This window comes from Lagopus leucura, unplaced genomic scaffold (genome assembly GCF_019238085.1).
Source record: "Lagopus leucura isolate 7727_CA_CO unplaced genomic scaffold, USGS_WTPT01 Super-Scaffold_100019, whole genome shotgun sequence".
NCBI lineage: Eukaryota > Metazoa > Chordata > Aves > Galliformes > Phasianidae > Lagopus > Lagopus leucura.
The window spans coordinates 1,274,756-1,289,899 of NW_024962273.1; positions in this window are offsets into that span (position 1 = coordinate 1,274,756).

The following is a 15,144-nucleotide window of genomic DNA, read 5'->3' on the forward strand; positions in this document are numbered from 1 at the left end:
GCGGCCCCTCCGCGCTGCTGCGCGCCCCGCGCTCGCCCTCTAGCACGCCGCGCCGCCGCCCGTCATGGCTCGCCGCCCTCGCCCTCCCCCCGGGGCGGGCTCGCTCCGGCTCCGGCTCCGGCTCGGCGGCGGCTCCCCCGCATGCCGCCGCGCGGCCCGCACAAAGCCCGCTCCGCCCTCCCGGCCCGCGGCGCGCTGGGACTCGTAGTCCCGCCGCCGGCCTGTGGGAGAGAGGGATGGGAGGGAGGGGGCGCGGGGCGGGGGCCGGGGCCGGGCGGCTCAGCCTCCATCTTGCCGCGAACTCGGAGGTTCCCTCCCGTCGGGGCTGCGACGTGATGGCCGAGGGCGCTCCGAGAGTCCTCCCGGCGGCTCCGCTTTGTGCGTTCAAAGTCGGCACTACAAACTGATAAATCCCGCAGAGCTGAGCGCGAGGCTGCCGAAGCACGGCCGGGCCGTCTCACCCTGCGGGTCGCCCTTCTCCCCGCGCACCGAAGGCGCTCTCTCAGATGCTCCTGTCCGACTTTTCCACTTTTCCTGCCATCGCTGTCCCCACACGAGCGCTGTGAGAAGGCCAAAGTCAAGCCCCGTCGCTCAGAGCTGGGCTGCTCACCGCTCTGCACCCCACCGTGTGAGCCCATGGGTTCTTTAGTGAGAACTATCGGTGATGGGTGGGTGGTTGGACTGGATGATCTTGTAGGTCTTTTCCAACCTTGGTGTTTCTGTGATTCTGCGACTCAGCCGAGGATGGCATCCACTCACATGGTGCCAACACTGCTGTAGCTCTCCATCAAAGCCCTAACTCTGTCCCTTCACTGCAGCTCTGCATCCCTCTGATTTAGTGTTCCATCATCCATCCAAAGAGAATCAGTTGCCACTGAGCTTCACCCCCACGAGGGCAGGCTTCCTGCAGTGCTCCCACTTCAGCATTAGGACGGGTTTGCACGTGCTCACTTTGGCACACAGCTTGAGGTTACAAGTAACACCACAAGCACCACTAAAGGCACACAGCGCTGTGCGTGGAGCTCTGTGTTTTGCTGCCGCCTGGTTTGAGCAGTTCAGTGCACGTCAGGAACCTGTGACATGGGGACTTAGCAGCACGGCTAGCTGGCAGGCAGCAGTGAGTGTGCTGCACGCAGCAGGTGAGCTCAGCCATATCCATCCATTGCTGCAGGAGACTTTGTGGCATCACCCGGTAGGAGATCCCAGCAATCCGTATGGAGATTCATTCTGGGGAAAGAACAGCAAGAGGAGATGCATTATTACTCAGGAGCAGGAAAGAGTGGTATGGTTGGAAGCGCTCCTGTCCAATGGACAAGAATTTCATAAGACTGCTTTGCTAAAAGCCTAAAATGCTAACAATAACCTTAACAGACCACATTTTAAAACCAGAAATGGCTTTTAGGATCTAATACAGCACTGCTGTTGATAGTGAAGGAATAACACAGACTTATCAAAAACTACCAAAGGTCTTTCTTTCAAAGATGAGTAGTCTGTTCAGCATTAGGACTGTAACCCAGCGTTGGAGGCCTGCAGGTATGAGTTGGGGGCGATGGGGCCAGCCTGGCCACGGGCACTCACTGTGCCACTGCAGAGCACGACCTCAACAGGCTTTGCTTTCCAAACAGAGAGAAAATCATCACAGCATTTGTACATCCCTTGGGATGAAGGAAGGCACTGGGGCCCGGGAGCCGCTGCTGGCCACGCATACCTGGGGAAGGCGAGGATAACTGCAGGTCAGACCGGATCCCTTGGCTTATGCTAAGGCTGGAAGCTGAGAGCTGTCCTTCAGCTCAAAATCATGCTGTAAGGCATATTCAGTTCAAAACCAGACTTGCAAAATTTTTAATGAAACTTAACCATGCATACATGCTGACTGCTTAACATAAACAGAACACAAAGGGAGGGAATCCTTTTAAGAGAACAAAATGATTTTTGAACAATTTGTTGTAGTCTGTAGGTAGGATGTCAATGTTTGCAAGCGTGAAAATTAGCACGGCAGCATTGCTGAATTGAAGGCTATTTAGCTGGCTCGTGCATAAGCTAAAGAAATTATTCTGGGATAAAAATTAACAGGACCTGAGTTTTTGCAATAATTTATTTAATAACCAGCTACACCGTGCACAGTTCACAGCGTCCATCCCAGGCATGCAGGGTGCTCTCACTGGGTGATGTCACTGTCTGGGCCGGGGCTGATGGCTGCAGCAGCCTGGTGAGGGCTCCGTGCCATGATCACATGTGGAATTTGGCTGCACGGTGAGACAAATACTTCTCAGCCTGCAGCAGAGCAGTACTCTATCACCAACATCTCCGTGTTACAACAAAGCTGGAAATTTGGGTTCAAGTCTTGCTTACGTTTCTCTGAATTGGTGTCTATCTATCTATGGGAGAAATTCTGAAGGGAAGAAAGAAGTCATTTTGTGAAGCTTCAGTGCTCAGCATTTCCAGATAGATCCTCGGCTGACACTTCTGTGGAGTTCTGGACAATTTGATTGAATGTTGTTGAAGCTGGAGGGTCAGTGTCAGCTTTTAATAAATAGCTAGGAACCAGCTCAGCAGTGGCAAAGGTGGTGTTCATTCCTAATAAAGATGTAGTGCAGCCATAAACTCCCCTCTGAGCTGAGCGGTGTACGCTTAAGAAGAGATTATTGATGGCAGCACAATAACAGCTGACCTTGCCTGGGAGATTACAGAGGACTTCTTCTGAAATGCATGCCAAAAAAAAACAAAACAGGCTGCATTCTGAAAATAGTCTTCTTGAGGAAAATCAGCTTCTGTGGTTGTATTCTGATGAAGGGAAATCAGGAACTTGGCAGATAATCTTTATCTTGGTGCACATCGGCTGTTTGGAGGAGGTTTCGCTGAGGTTTGCCATGCTTTACCCGGGACGACATATCTACTGATACGCCTTGTATCTACAGCAATTTCCTACACGTACCAGAAACCTGCCTTATCTGGCCTCAACAGATTGTAGAAATAAGTTGTAAAATCATGGCCAGGCCTGTCAGCCTTAACAGTACTGCAGGTTGTCTTAGAACAGAGTGTGTTTGGCTTGGAAATTAATTCAATGCGAATCTGAAAACAACGCAGAACCTGAAAAGTTTGCAGTCACTCTGCAGGGCCGTACTGCTCATCACACTGCCATCTCTCCTAGAAGCATTTGTACACTGGCTTCAGTCTGCCTGTCTGCTAACAGCTCCCTCTATGCCAGTATCCACCTCCTCCTTGCACAGCTTCTACATCTTGTGCTGAGATCTGAGCTTGTGATTACAGATGCAGATGAGTCCTGGTTATTAGGTCTGTATCTCATTAGCCCACTGATTTCTCTTTGTTTAACTTTGAATCTGATTTACTTGCAGCATCTACGCTCTGCTGTAACCAAGTGTGCTGACGTCCTTGGACTCAGTTCCAACACTAGTTTGAGTAGATCAGTGGCTTGCAGAAGCCATGCCGTGACATCGACAGCACTTGCCTGTGCTCAGAACCATCTCTCAAGGCACTGAATCCCACATCCCGTGAAACATGTGCCCGCCCAGCCCGTGACCATCGCCAGCAGCATGGGGGGTGCAGACCAGGAGGGGCCAGCTGGGTGCCCCTTTCTCAGCACCGAGATGCATTATGGAGATGCAAAGAAGGCAGCATAGGAGATGTGGCACAGTGATTTTGTAGCTTTCCTCCAAATGTTGGTTTGCTCCTTAGAAATATTCAGGCTCAGACCCAGTGCACAGCTGTAGGGCAGCAGAGCCATCTGAGACACAGCGGGGAGAGCTCTCTCTAGAGTTCACAGAGTGTAATTTTCAGAGCAAATCTGAACACGGATGTGAGCTTGGTGGAAAAAGTGCAGTAATGGCAAAAAGATCTATTTGTGCAGTGCTGGTTTACTGACCTGGATTTCTGCAGGTGAGACAGCGCTGGTTCAGCAAAACCACAGCTGTGTGCCTGCACCTAGGGCTGCCCAGCACTGTGGGCTGTGGAGATCCAGCCCAGGCACTTTCATCAAATCTCCTATTTTTCTGCTTTCCAGGACAGCCGGTCTGAGCAATCAGCCCACAGTGTGAAGGAAAATTCAGCTTCAGAAAACAGCATGAGCATTTGTTCTGTGGGATGGAGTGCAGAGCATCTGCACCAAACACAGATTTGTACTAGCAGAGCACAGGAGCTCAGTGCCAGTCTCAATGAATCCCTCTTGCGAGCAAAAGCCTCGTGGAGTTGTTTGGGGTGCAATGTGCCCTGGCTGGGAGTTCTCCATTACTGATGGTTACAGACAAAATGCAACTTCTGAATGACCAGAAAGGTGAAGAATTTTAAATGCTTGTGAAAATGAGATAATGGAGCAGAAAATAATAGGAGGGGATGAGTCAATATTTAATAGTGCTCATATCTGAACGTAAAACAGCACTTTCTGCGTGCACATGGGCAAAGGCCAGGCTAGATGCATGTCTGTGTACCCATCTGTCAGCTTCAAACCGGCCGCAAACACTGCGTTCTATCAAAGAAGTGTCAGAGGCAGTTTTAAGGCAGGGACATCTTTTAGCCTCGGTGAATTGTTTTTATTAATTGCAAAAATATTCTCCTCTCCCTTCTCTCCCAGTGCGCCTGGTAGCGCGTGGGCCCCAGAGCTGCCCCACAGCCCCAGTGTGGGACAAAGCCGTCCTTGTGCCGGGACGGGAGCACGGCTCAGGGCGCTTCCACGCAGCGCTTGGGTGCGAGTGCCACACAAGTTTCCATTGTTTTGCTCTCTACAAAGAACTCCCCAGGACTGTTAGCAATAGGAATAAAATTAGTTCAATTTTTTTAGCTGATAGAAGCTGTTTAGAGACCTTACATGAGTTTCAGAACTCACGAGATGAATATAGATTTCAGTTTGCAGGGTTGATGGATAACATTTGTCTCTTGACAAGTAGGGGGAAGCTCTGTGAGCGCTGAGATTGCTTATCACTGCAAACACCATGACTGGAGCCTGCGTTCTGAAGCGGGTTCCCAGGTCCTATCAGCTCTTTGTGCCAAGATCTCACTGTGCTCTGAGCTCCCAGCGGCTGCTGGGACGACGTGGCATGGCAGCACACCTTTTGCCTTCGCTTTAGAATTGTAGAACCACAGAATCATTAAGGTTGGAAAAGATCTCTAAGGTCAAGTCCAGCCATCAAGCCATGCCCACTAAGCCATCTCCTTAAAGGTAGGGACTTCCAGCTTGCCCAATGAAGGACGCCTGTACCCACACCAACTCAAGGAACATGACATGAGCTCTGTTGGCAGAGTTTTTGGGGTCCCACCAACCCGTCACCAGTTAAGATGCAGGTTTCCACGTGCAGCTGCAGCCCACAAGGTTCTGCCCTGCCCCAAGACCATGAGGAACAAAACCATTATCCCAGCCTTGGTCATCACCAAACTGCCATGCCCACCATGCTCTTCAGCACAACTTTTGGTTCCAAAGCTAAATGGAACGAGATCAACAATGCCAATTCTCCCATACAACTTCCCCAGTTCTAAATGTCCCCACTTCTGTTTTGAGGCACAAATAGCAAAAGTTCACACTGAATCATTTACTGCCTCAGTGAAACAGGGCTGAAGGCAGCCTGGTGTGCTTCAGCTGAACCCAGATGAGAGTGAATGGATACAGGGAGGGTAAGGAGGATTTGCTGCTTCTTTAATAGCTTTTTAAAGAAACCAGCCCTGAGGGTTTGTCGATAGCTGGCACCACCTGTGAAGTTCCCAGTAGCAACCCAAAATATAGCACATCTCTGTCTGATGGTCACAGCCATGTGTGGGGGCAGCAGCGGCATTGGAACACCACAGCACTGGGCAGCTGCATCCCAAGCCCTCGTGCATCTGGAGGAGCATCAGGGATGTCAGGGCTTGCAGACAGGCTGCAAGACCCAAGCCCAGGCTGCCTGGCTATCTGCAGGGTGACTAAAGCACATTTCTCAAAACAGAGGGTGGGGTGACAAATCAGCTCTTTTCTCTGCATAGTGTAGAAGTCGGGCTGAACAGAGGTGAGTGGATGTGTGTGCCCATTGCATATTTTTTCAAGACACGTGTCTGCATATGCATGCATGTTAGATCTTCAGCCTTTTTAATGGTTCAAAGGAAATGAATGTGTTGCTAGAGAAAACACATACAGATGGCAGCAGTCGCTGCACCCTTTTGGCTGGTGTAGGAGTGCTTGCATTGCAAATCATATCATTCAGCCAGAAAACCAGGCCGAACTGGCAGTTATTGTTGGCAATGTAAAATGGGAATTGAGTGTGACCAGTGGCTGTGCAAAGTGCTAGGATGTGTGTCAGGGAAAATGCTTGCTCGGAAGGGTTTTACGCAGTGTCCTGGAATGGACTGTAGCAGTGTTACCGCAGCCATCAAGCAGAGCACTTTTCCATCCATGACTGCTGCCTGATTCCTGCCAACTCAGCTCCTCTTTGTTTTGCTTCTCCTTGCTGGCCAGAACAGAGATGCTGCAGTGCACGGCTGGGTGGGTGACCTCAGCCTCAATGCCAAATGGATGACTAAAATGAATACAGAAAACACAATCCATTGTCGTCTCTCTGAAATGCCAGCTTTGTTCCACGTGGAGCTGTGGCTTATCAGTATAACCCCTTCGATGCTGCACTAGGACACAAGCCCTGCAGTCCCTGTCCCATCAGTAACTCTGCACTGACAAAAGCAATGGTGTCACGTCAAGGCTCACCATGACATGGGACAGACATATGGGGTGCCAGGGGCATGGAGCCCACACTGGGTTGGGGTCCCCAACCTGGGGACTGGATGTGTGAGATCCATGCAGGCTCAGGATGTTATGGCTAATTCCCAGCAATGATTCCATGGTGGATTGCAAACAGGAGAAGGGTTACTCACGAAGCAGTGCAGGTGCAGCCTCAGAGCACAAAGGTCTGAATGCAGGGCTGGGACACTCCAGGTGGCAGATCACTAGGGGAACCTCTCTGTTTTACAAACACATTGCTCAGCTCATCCCCTGCTGGCCATTCCCAGAGGTACCAAGCTGGCTGGCTGGCTGGTTGGCTCCTGCCCTTTCAGGTCCTAATCACTTTTCCAGCCAAAATGACCAGATCCTGCAGCTCAGATGAGCCTGGTGAGACACCATTACTATTTACCAGCAAATAACTTCCCATTTTACTCTTCCTTACTGCTCACTGAATCTATAAGCCACATTCCTGCATCAGCCCCAGCACTGCTGAAGCATTTCTGAACTTTTTTTGAGCTGTTCCTGTCACTCACCACAGTCCACATGAGCCACAGACCCCGGCCCCTGCTCTTGGGGGTGGAAGAGCAGAATTTGGCCATAAAGGCTTTAGCACACAGGCATTACACCAGAGCAAAGCAGACGCACGCCTAGGGGGTGTCCCAGCTCCTGGGATGGTTTCACATCATTGCTGTCCGTCTGTCCGCCCCACTGTGCTTCCCAGAGGCTGTGTCCTGCTCTGAGAAGTGCAGGCAGGTAAACAGCCAAACCCAAACAGAATCCACCCTGGCCAGCTCCAACCATGCCTTCCTCTGAGAAAAATGGGTTCATTGGTTTTTCATGGCGTGGGTGTGATTAATGAACTTAATCACAGGACACTTTGATCCAGCTCCTGTTTGCAAAGGATAGTCAAAAACAAGAAGAGCTGCTACCCTTTGTGCTTTTGTAATTTTGTTAATCACGGAAACCTGTGAGGCTTTTGCATAGTCAGCAGTTGCATGCATTAGAAAATACATTTGCAAAACACAACAACATTTGCTTTCATATTCTGAAGCCAGAGAGTATATCCTAGTTGGCAGAAAGCTCAAAGGCAATTTATGAAGACCCAAAAATCTTGCAGGAATTTAATTAAACTTTAAAATTGTGCTAACACTCATACATAACAGCTTACACAGAACGATCATAAGGCAAAGTCCTTCACGCTCAGTGTCTCTGTGCTCCCCACACTCCGTTTTCTGGTCACCCTGCCCGTTTACTCACTCCTGCCTAGCTGTCCTTGTCCCTTTTGCAGAGGAAATGGCCTTTCCCTGCACTCCAATTAACAGGGCTGTGCCTTGTCTTGCACAAGGTGCTACTGAGCAAGCAAAACCTGCAGCTGGAAAGTAGCGATTTTTAGCTAATTTGCATTTTGTTGCGAACAAAACACAGCTGGGGCTGCGTCTCTGCAGCCTTTGGCGTGGAGCGTGGCACATCTGCCACCACTCCCAAGGCAAGCTGTTCCCTTTGGATCCATTGATGGGTCACTGCTGGCTCTCAGCCTCACCTTTGCCCCTCCACAGAGAATTTGGGGTCCTTTTAGAGAAGTTTGGGCCAGTTTGGCCTCTCTCGTGGCAGTCTGCATTCCAGCCAGCCCTGCCCACTTCCCACAGGCTCCAGTCTTCCAGCTCCACTGCTCTGAGAATCAGTGAGAAATTGGGGTAAGCACCGACAGAGGGAGATGGGATCTGGCCGTGCCCACAGAAGCCAGGCAGAACATGTATGTAAAGGGAGGAAATGAGAGGAAAATTTAGACTGAATTTTAAAACTAAACTTTTTTAATTAGTAAATTCTTTACCAAAGAATTTACATTGGCTAGTATATGATTCCTCATTGCTTAAGGGATTTAAAACCAGACTACTCTCTGCTCCAAAAAAGTGCTATAAGCAACAGTTCTTTGCTTATAATGAACTGGAAATACTGGCAAGTCTCCATCCCCTTCAAATATTTTCCCTTGTCTCTCCAGAGGTTAAAATAAATTATCCTGAGATGTACCAGATGTAGCAGGCAGGCAGGGACATTCCTCCAGCCTTCCCAGCCCATTTTCTCCTGTCCACAGTCAGTGAGCAGCAGCAATGGCTGACAGGATTGCTACAACATGGGGACCCAGCACAGCCATGGCCTAGCACAGCAATGACCCAGCACAGCAATGGCCTAGCACAGCGATGACCCAGCACAGCAATGGCCTGGCATGGTGACGATCCAGCATGGCGATGTCCCTGTGCAGCAATGACCCAGCACGGCAATGTCCCAGTCTGGTGATGTGCCAGCACAACAATGACCCAGCATGGGGATGACCCAGAACAGAGATGTTCCAGCACAGCGATGTCCCAGAACAGCAAAGACCCAGCACAGGGATGTCCCAGCACAGGGATAACTTAGCACGGTGATGCTGCAGCCTCTGGCACTGCGGTCTCCGTGGCTCTGGGCTTGGCACTGGTGACTCACTCAGTCCCGGAGTCTTGTTTTCATTCCACCAGGGTCTTCTTCATGAATCTCTCAAGCCCAATGCTAAACCAAAGTAGATTTTGTTGCCTGAAATATCAGCCATGCAAATCACTCCACCCATCAGCACTGGTATTAATCAGCCTAGAAAGCACTGCTGTAATAGTGGTGTTCTTCCAGCAAACTTCTGTGATGCATTAACGACGACAGCTATGGCTGTAGGGACCGGAGCACTAATAACAACAATGACAATTGAGGGCTCATGGCATTTTCTTAAAGCACAGCCACTGCACAGCCACCTGTGTGCACACTGCTGGGCTCCCTGTGACCTGCATGGCATGGGACAAGCTGCAGCCCACAGGTGCTCGGAAAAGGGATGTTTTGTGGTTCTGTGCTTAAGGCAGGACCCATTGCAGGGAGCAGCAGGACTTGCAGATTGGCTATTGCTAAGAATCAGGTCTGCAGCTGCCCTGGGTGCATCCAGAGCTGAAGCCTTCCTGGTGATATAAACAATACAGCAGCAGCAGCCCCTCTATAACTTAAACAACCCTTGGCACCATGCCTTCTCTTTCTATTTTTACAAATGCCAGAAGAATTTTCTGTATAAAAATGAAAATCACCGCTGGCCAAACCACCAGAATTGCACTGTTGGTCCCCATCCTAATGGGGTGTGAGCGCTGGCTGCTGCCTCGGGAATGCAGGTGGCCAGCGATGCTTATTTGCTGATTTGTGCTCATAAACCCTTTTTCATCTGAGGATCTCAGAGCAGTTTATAAACATGAATTTAGCCACTAGACGCCCAAGCAGGCCCCACCTCATCATACCTGTTGAACAAGCGTGCAATCAGAAATAGATCTCGCCCAGGTTTGCACAGCAGAGGACATCTCCTTACAACTGGGAGAATCTCGGACCACGGCAGGTCCGAACTACAAAAAAGGCAAGGCAGGAAAACCGAAGGAAACATTTTCTCCAAGACATACATCTATGGGAGATGCAGGCAATCTTCTTCAATGCTGTGTTAATCGCAATGTTAATGGCGCACCACACAGTGCAGTAGCACAGCTGATCCTGATATGGGATCCAGGAACATTCCAGCAATGGTACTAGAGCTCTGCTCTCAGGGTCCTCTTGCAGGTCTCATGCAGTGACAGGACATCACTGCCTCCACCAGAAACCGAGGCTGACAGACAACAGCAGCTCAGGTAAATACTGCGGCATTCACAGCACTGTAGCAGCAGCTGTGCAGCTAGAAGCTGGGATTTCTCCTTAGCGCAGGAGGAGTGAGCCCAGATGTCTTGCTGGATGCAAGTTTGTTTGCTTCCTTGTCATCTGGTGACTGCTTTGGGGAGGCCCTTTGGCAGGTTATGCTCTGTCTGAGGCTGTCCCATGGAAGATGGGCAAAGAAAAGCAGGGCACAAGGGCCTGGGGCTTGCAGAGGGATTTCCCTGTTCTGACATATGCAGTTTTAACTCGTGTGACCAGTTACATGCAGAGGTTCATTCTGTCAGATTTGCTAATGTGTCCCAACCCTTGTCTCATGAACCCCAAATCTCTTTCTGACATGGTTCTGTTTTGATTTGTTTTGTTGAAGGAGTGGAACAAGACGCACAGCACAAACCAGATACGCTTTGTAATTGTAAGTCATCTGCTTGCTAAGCATACATGACACAGACACGCTCGTGTGCACCTCTGACACGGTGCCTACCTGTCCTGGTGCTGTTTTCTCTCCATATAAACATCCATGTGGGTGGAGTGTTTGTGTTCTGAAATAATTAAAAATGTACATTTGCATGTTGTATGCTGTCTTGTTGACTCCATGCTTCAAGGCACAGTAAGAATGTGTAGGCATTTGATCTTGTGTTAGGATGAGAATTTCAGAGTAATGCACAACCTTGCTGTCCAGCACTGACCTCTGTTTGCTGCTGTGGCTCTGAAAACCACGAGCCAGCCCTGTGGCTGTTATTTATATGTATTATTATAAATTCTTAGCAGTTATTTGTTAGGGATGTGTTCTACATGGAACAGAGCAAAACTGGACTTCTCCCAGCACTCCAAATGCATTCAGACTTTAACAGAGGTGCAGACAGGCCCAAATCCAGTCTCTGGATCTACAGAAAGAATTGCTTACATGCTGTCTAGGCGCACGCTGCCCAGGGTAACGAGGTGCCTTTCATTCACAGCCCAAATGCTTGCAGTGAAAGCACAGTCAGCTTTGTAGCTGGGGAGAGGAAGCATCTGATCCAAAACTTGGCTGGCAGTATGAAACAATTGGGAATGTGTCGCAGCCACATTCCTGGCTGGCCATGCCTTTGTTCAGCAGCAGGACGTGGCTGGAGGCATATGGTGCCCAGAGAAAAAGATTTGTCAACGCAACCTGCAACTGTTTAGCATCTATTGCCATATGGGGTGCGCATGGAATTCCCCACATGACCTCCATTTAAATTGCCTCTCTGCACTTGGATGTGGTGCATTAAGATGCTGGGTGAGTGCTGTGCATGAAAGAAGGGGGAAAAAGCAGGATGCATCCACACTGGCTGCCAAATCTCCCTCTTTCTCCAGGTGGCAGGTGTAAGAAAGACAAGTAACACTGTGAAACAAGTACAAGGAAAAGTACAAGGAAATAAAATCTTTAGCTATTTAGAAAAATAAATGTATGTATGCCAGTTACACCAGCTTGTTTCCAAGTGTACTGCAATAGCCATCCATGAAACGTGCCTAAGATGCTTGTATGAGGAAACTTGATTGCTCGAGCTGAATAACAAAAGTCTAAGGAAACTTAACAGTAATGAATCAAAGTGTTTAGGTAGTCAGGGTATGTTCCATCGAGTGGCATCAGGCTGTGTGTAAAGTAAAATTCATTATTAAAAATGCCCAGACTTTTCCATACTTGTTTAATGCAGCATCTTTTTGCATGCAAGAGCACAGGGCATACAAAGTCTGCTCATCTGCTGAGCAGAAAGCAGTAAAAGCACAGACTGCTAACACTTGCAAGAGTGTGCTTCTATCTGGCTTCCTTCATCACAAGCCTCACCTAATAGCAAAATCAGTACAGAGCAGGAGAGAGTCCTCAAGCACATCTTGAAATGCTTTATGTAGAATTATTTTCAGCATTTCTCTGCTTGATCAGCTCCTCTGTTTGCATGACTCCTACACAGAGCACCGAGGGAAAGCAACCATTATAAAAAGAGGAAAAAATATTTCAGTAAACCACAAAAACTGGCCAGTGAACTAGGGGGCAGCTGGGGAAACACAGAGAACTCAGTCAGTTACAAAACAAAAGTCAAAGTCCTAGCGAGCCACTTCTGTGCTTTCAAGCACTGGGAAAAAGCTCCCTAAAGAGCCACCCAAGTTTTCTAAAAGCAAACATTTTGAATAATATTAATTGTCCTTTAAAACATCCATTACAAAAACTGAGGCTCAAAATTAAATATTATGACAACACGTTGTTACAAAAGCGACGTGGAAGGATCAGAGTTGGCCCTTTTGATGTGTATATGGCAACCTGGAGGGAGCAGCACCCACTTCCCCAAAGCCCTACAGATCTGCAACGGGTACAGAAAGCAGAGCTTGCAAACAGCCCCGGTGATGGTGAAATATCCACATCATAGGGGCAGGGAGAAACTGCCAGGTATGGAGTCAGGAAAAACAAGTTCAGAAATAACTTCTTTTTTTTTTTAAATCGTAGTTTTTCTGTCCTCCTCAGCAATGCTTCCTAGGAGTTCTTAATGAATAGCTTGTTCCTGCAGGACTCAAGATAATTGGCAGTGCCCTAATTTTTTAATTCCCATGTCTTATTATTGTGGATTTAATTATTTACTGAGGAACTCAGGTTCATTAAGCACCACTGGGAAATACCCTGCGGCTTTGGTTGTGGTGTCACCTAGAGCAAGAGTTCTGTAGGCACTTCTGTACAAGTATTTGGAGCCAGGGGGGGTTCAGACTCAGCACAGGAGGCCCTGCCCCATCCTGCACTTCTAGGGAGTGGGCCAGCTCTATGGTGCCTCACCACAGCCAGGTAAAAAGTGGAGCACATGTTTAGGACCTGATTCACTCGATGCAGTATCAAGGTGACTATAACAACACTGTAGGATGGTAAGAAATGACAAAGATATCCATTTACTTGCCTGGGCAGCTGCTGCGATAATTGCACCACACACGATACTGTGGAGAAGAACAGAGCTGAAGTTAATAAAAATGAGAACTCATTGTGCAGAACTCATTACATTTTTCTATTTCAGCCAGACAACATTAGTGTTTATTGTATTTCTGTACAAACTGATTCATCCTTCCTTTTTAAGGCAATTAAACAAATTAATTCTATTTTTACTCTGCTTTATTCACTGAGTGAAATTAGAAGTTTCAATTTAATTCGTAAATTTAGGGCCGAGGGAAAAGCGCTCCATTTTGCCATCAAAATCTGACAACGAGCTCATTCCCACTTCAACTTGGCCGCCAAAGTGGGGGAGCGGTGCCACCTGCAGACCGCTGCAGGCCAGACACAGAGGAGAGCGGAAGCTCCGCAGCCCGTGAGTCCTTAAGCTGCTAACGCAGCCTCACCACCAGCAAAGCCAAAGGCATTTGATAATTAGCTCTATGTGATTTGAAATAAACGCTTTTGATCGACGAAATATTCAGGAAACGCAAACTGTCTTCATTTTTCAAGGAATGCCAGTGTGTTCTTCAAGTTACGCTCAATTTCTCACATCCAATCCAGAATTCCTTGAAAGTATTAGTTTTATTGAGATAGCTCATGTTATGAACTTCTGCCTGTGAAGGCAGATGTCTTTACCACAAAGCCTTTTTATAAAACATGATGTACAAGTATGAAATGAATAAACACAAAACAATCTCTTCTACCTTTCTCTGGGCAGCCTAGTCTGCTGGTTGGCGACCCTGCACATAGCAGGGGGGTTGAAACTGGATGATCATCCAGAAAAGGTGGTCCTTTTCCACCCAGGCCATTCTATGATTCTACACTCAAGGAATTTATTTCTCATCATAGAGCAGCTTGGGCTGGATGGGACCTTAAAGATCATCCAGCTCCAACCCTCTGTGTAACACGTGCAGTGCTAGGCTTTATGCGTCTGTCTCACAGCTGAGACAAAAGCGGTGGTGACGAACATTTGAAACATTTGGTCTAGGATTAAATGTGGAGGTTGGTCACCCTGCATGTGGCAGGGGGGTTGGAGATTTATGATCCTTGAGGTCCCTTCCAACCCAGGCCATTCTGTGAGTATGTGAAACAAAGGGGCACAAAGCATCACTGAATCATACGGAAATCTTTCGTGAAAGAGTTCTCAGCCGTGCCACCGTTCCACGAGCCGGGAGTCAAAGCAGACGGTGACTCAGACTCACACCGTGAGACGTGGCCAAGAACCCCGTGCTGGGTGCGGTGCGGTGACTGTGTGTGAGGTCACGGCCAGGATCTCCGGGGCTCGGCCACGGCTGCACACAGGCCGCCCACAGGTCGCTCAGCGCAGCCGTTAGAGGAGTTCTGAGCAGCGCTGTGTGGCTGTGGGGATTTCGGCAGCCCTCTCCCTCCAGGCCACAGGAAAGGCCTCGAGCCGTACGGCGAGGCTGCAGCCGGCGCTCCGTAGCCACATCCCCTCAGGGACTGCCGCCTCCTCACAGCCACACCCCCACAGCGCCGTGCCTCCCGCCTTCCGACACCCGCTGCCACACCGCCACCTGGGCGCTCAGATATCTTTTAAAGCCAGATTCTGACAGTAGGGGGTTAAAAAACCGCCCCGCGATGCAGCTTCCACAGCGAAAACAGAAGCAAAGCAAACAACGAACGCACGCCCACACACCTCAGGGACCGCCTCAAAATGGCGCCCGCCCACCCGTGACGTCACGCGCCAGAAGCGGAGGGGCGTGGCTGAGGCGGGAAAGGGAGGGTCCCGCCCAAACCCCGGCCCTGTGAGGCCCCCGGGCTGCCCCAAGCGTCGCCTGACTCCCCGTGGCATTCGTGT